Consider the following 4,995-nt stretch of genomic DNA (forward strand, 5'->3'; position numbering starts at 1 on the left):
CCAGGCTACATAGCATCCCCCGGGACATACAGCGGCAAGCTTTATACAGACATTGACTGCTTGTACAGACCGACAAACCTCCTCGTCATGACAAAAGTGCTTGCAAGCGAGACTCTTAACCTAAATTCACACACTTGGCAAAAATAAACTATAATGTTAGATTCAACACTTATCCGTTCGCGTCACACACAACAGATTCGTCACAGTGGGTCTCATGCAACGCTGTATCCTCACACAAGGGCCTTGGAATGGTCGCTGCACGCTAGATATCGCTGTTTCTCTTGTACATCGGTCAGACTTAACGAGATCACGAAAACAAGTGATGGATGGTACTGAGCTGAGGCCTTTGACCGCGGACATAAGGAACCTGTTTGAATTATTAATAGGGGACTTTGTTCGAGCAAATTGGCAGGTGCAGTAAATGTGATTTAACTCCCTGAAACAACATTGCTACTGCCTGTTGGTGATATTTTTTATGCATATCAATGCAGCAGTTAATGTTTACCCGAATTACACAGATATTGACAATTAATTACAAAGTCTACAACGCGGTACAAATGGACACCAGTCCTCTCACCAGAGTATCCCTTTAATAATTTACTTTACCTTAAGTTCCGACCGTTACATGGGAATTTGGGGATTTTGAAATTGCATGTACTACTGAACGAGAAAGTCTGCGACAGGCTATCTCTGACGATCGCTTTATGTCTGTATTCTGTTTATAGTCCTCCAGGATAAGATGAATGTATATGATTTTATTGATTGATTCCAGTTTAACATTCATATGGACAGATTCAGTTCAGCTAAGGGACATTCCAGGACATGAGGGGCATACTAGTATACTAGTATACGGTGTGTATAGAGAGTGCATATATGAACATTGTGTGTATAATGTCGTGTATATAGCTAGTGTATACATTTATATAAGTGTATATATGGACATTGTGTGTATAACGTCGTGTATAAAGCTAGTGTATGCATTTATATAAGTGTATATATGGACATTGTGTGTATAACGTCGTGTATATAGCTAGTGTATGCATTTATATAAGTGTATATATGGACATTGTGTGTATAACGTCGTGTATATAGCTAGTGTATACATTTATATAAGTGTATATATGGACATTGTGTGTATAACGTCGTGTATATAGCTAGTGTATACATTTATATAAGTGTATATATGGACATTGTGTGTATAACGTCGTGTATATAGCTAGTGTATGCATTTATATAAGTGTATATATGGACATTGTGTGTATAACGTCGTGTATATAGCTAGTGTATACATTTATATAAGTGTATATATGAGTACACTGTAAACACATACAAGACATGTTAACATCTAAACATGTTTAGGGATGTGTTTTAATAAAAAACGGTATACACATTTGGTTTGTTCTATTTAAACACGTTTAGGGTCTAAACACATGAAATGAGCTATCATCTCGCAAACATGTTGTAAAGTGTTTAAATTCTGCACATGTTTAGATTATGATGTTGTTTAGGTTGTTTTTAGGCTGTGAGACGATAGCGCATTTTGTGTGTTTAGACCGAAATGCGTTCAGATGAACACACCAAATGTGTAGTCCGTTTAGGATTTATACCCCTTCCTAATCAAGATTAGATCTAAACATCTTCTATGTGTTTACATTTTTGACATATTTTACAGTGTATATGCCATTAATTAATGCTATAACCAGTAGACTTAAAACAAATCCGATCGTCTGTGTCTGGAGCCATCCTTCAGCGAGTGAGTGAGTAATTGTTGCTTTTAGCCGCATCAGCGATGTTCCAGCTATTCGCGGCTATCATCCTTCAATGAAGAACATTGAATCATATCACGATGACTGGTATAGCGTGAGAATGGAGACGGTGCATGATGTACCCGCAGCGACTAAATCCCTCTGTTTATATATCTGTGTCTGTGTATGCTGGGAGGTGTGTGCCTGGCGAGAGTAAGATCGTCAGCAGCCATTGCCTCCCATCTTTAGCAAATGAGATTTGCTTCTCACAATCGCAGGTATAAACATATTCGAAAAGGTGTTATACTCCAAACATAGTGCGGAAGTGCAGAACTGTATTGATGTATACACACTTTCCCTGATGCCGAATACCGACCATTATTGAGGTCTGGGAACGTTAGGCCACATTTCTTATGACTTGGTTTACACAAAAATGGTTTTAAGTACGTGATTATTTCCGCTCTTTGCCTGTAATTGAGGACTACAAAGAAAAAATATAATGATTATTTGTACTAAAAGTTTTTTGGTAGTCTCCTATTTTGCTGTAATTTGAAAAAACAACAACATATAATTAACAAATTAATTCCCTGCAGTATTAAAGACCATGGAAGTATATTAAGACCCGTGAAGATCTCGTTCAGCAACCCATCCTTGACGAAGTGGCGACTATGATTGTCGTAAGAGGCGACTAACGGGTGGGCAGGCTTGCTGACTTGGTTGATGCAATTGCATAGATCGATGCTCATGATATCAGTCAATGGATTGTCTTATATAGATGGGTGCGGTGTTAAACAACAAACAAACAATCAAGCAAATCTAAGTATTAAAGGGGACCACCTACCCGAATAAAGTATAGACCCTGACACTACAACGTCTAGAACCACAGACCCCCCCCCCCCCCCCCTTCTTGATCAGTCTCGCACATGACACAACAACATCTAGACCTACAGACCCTGCCACTTGATCAGTCTCACTCATGACACAATAACATCTAGACCTACAGACCCTGCCTCTTGATCAGTCTCACACATGACACTATGACATCTAGACCTACAGACCCTGCCTCTTGATCAGTCTCACACATGACACTACAACGTCTAGACCTGCTGACCCTGCCTCTTGATCAGCCCCACACATGACACTACAACGTCTAGACCTGCGGACCCTGCCACTTGATCAGTCTCACACATGACACTACAACGTCTAGACCTACATACCCTGCCACATGATCAGTCTCACACATGACACTACAATGTCTAGACCCGCGGACCCTGCCACTTGATCAGTCTCACACATGACACTACAACGTCTAGACCTACATACCCTGCCACACGATCAGTCTCACACACGACACAACAACATCTAGACCTACAGACCCTGCCACTTGATCAGTCTCACACATGACACTACAACGTCTAGACCTACATACCCCGCCTCTTGATCAGTCTCATACATGACACAACAACATCTAGACCTACAGACCCTGCCTCTTGATCAGTCTCACACATGACACTACAACGTCTAGACCTACAGACCCTGCCACTTGATCAGTCTCACACATGACACTACAACGTCTAGACCTACAGACCCTGCCACTTGATCAGTCTCGCACATGACACTACAACGTCTAGACCTACAGACCCTGCCACTTAATCAGTCTCGCACATGACACTACAACGTCTATACCTACAGACCCTGCCACTTGATCAGTCTCACACATGACACTACAACGTCTAGACCGGCGGACCCTGCCTCCTGATCAGTCTCACACACGGCACTACAACGTCTAGATCTGCAAACCCTGCTACTTGATCAGTCTCACACACGGCACTACAACGTCTAGACCTGCGGACCTGCCACTTGATCAGATGAAAGGATTTGCCGGTACTAATGTTGTGGGAGATGAATACCATTTTATATTGATTTGTTCTCTATACAATACGTCATGAGGTAGATATGTTCCAAACAAATTCGTTATTCATCCAACACTGTTTAAATTAAATTCGTTGATGTCTACATCTAATGTAAAGATAATAAAAAAAACCCTTGCTATGTATATTTATCATGTCAAAAATCTCAGGATATAACCCAACTTTGTTCTGTATTTCTTAAATTTGTTTTGTACATTGCGTGTTTACTGCGCACAGTTGGACCAGTTGTGTGTTGTGAATGTGAGCCGATGCCCTACATTCTTACGAAATAAACCCCGGACGAATCGTAGGATTCGAACCCACGACCTTAAATCCTGGCGCGACTAAGGGAAGCAACATGTGCACAGGACCACATATTTGCCCGTATTCTAATGTTCGCGAGGTTTTATTCTTTAAAAGACATTCTATTGGATATATCATATTTGATAACAATAATAATCTGACGAAATAATATTTTTTGCAGTTACCCGTTCCTGAAAGCAAGACCGGGAAAATATTTGACATTTTTAAGTCAGACAAAGTATCTATTGCCAAAAAGATAATTTACTTTCTATGTATAGAATCCTATTCCTGATAATAAATAAATATAGTTTACCTTTTCTAACTCAAAAAACACAAACACGGAAGTTTTAATTCAGAAAAAAACAAGTAGTTGATTTGGTATGGCCTTTCCTGTGTCTGTGTTCCATCGACAAGGAGGCTGAAGTAGATAGCGAGGTGATGATTTTCACGCGTCAGATCAGTAGATAAGTGTCACGTGTTTACCTCAACCATGCCTGTGGTTTGGAGGAACGGATTCGTCTCTGACAGAGAACCTGTTTCTAGCGGCGCGGAGGAAGAGATGGCACGCGGATGTTTATCAACAGTGGATTGTGCAAGGGTGTACGTGTGTATCAAACGAATGCTTTGAATTATGTTCTTTAATTTGAATTTATCTTCAAAAGTAAAGTATACCTCTGGGCATATTCAATGAAGGATTATCCACTAAATTTAAGCTACGGGGGCTGGTCAAAAGGTTTTGAGCCTGACAAACAAAACCAAGAATTGTGAAAGTGTTTTTAATTTTATTTTTCAATATAATCGCCCGGCTTTTCAGTACACTTCTTATATCGATAGTGAAGCTTTCCAATTCCACTCAGGAAGAAGTTTTCTGAAGCCACCCTGAAAAATCCATTCACGGCAGCATGGGGTCATCGTTGTCGTCATAGCGCTTTCCATTATAGGAAACAGGTGGAAATCACTTTGGGCCAGGTCTTCGAACCAACATTGTCACACAGCAGCCTTCGCAAGTTGAGAGGTGTGAGAAGAGGCATTGTCAT

Source organism: Haliotis cracherodii, unplaced genomic scaffold, assembly GCF_022045235.1.
Source record: "Haliotis cracherodii isolate W230 unplaced genomic scaffold, xgHalCrac1.p SCAF_6, whole genome shotgun sequence".
In the NCBI taxonomy this organism is placed as follows: Eukaryota; Metazoa; Mollusca; class Gastropoda; order Lepetellida; family Haliotidae; genus Haliotis; species Haliotis cracherodii.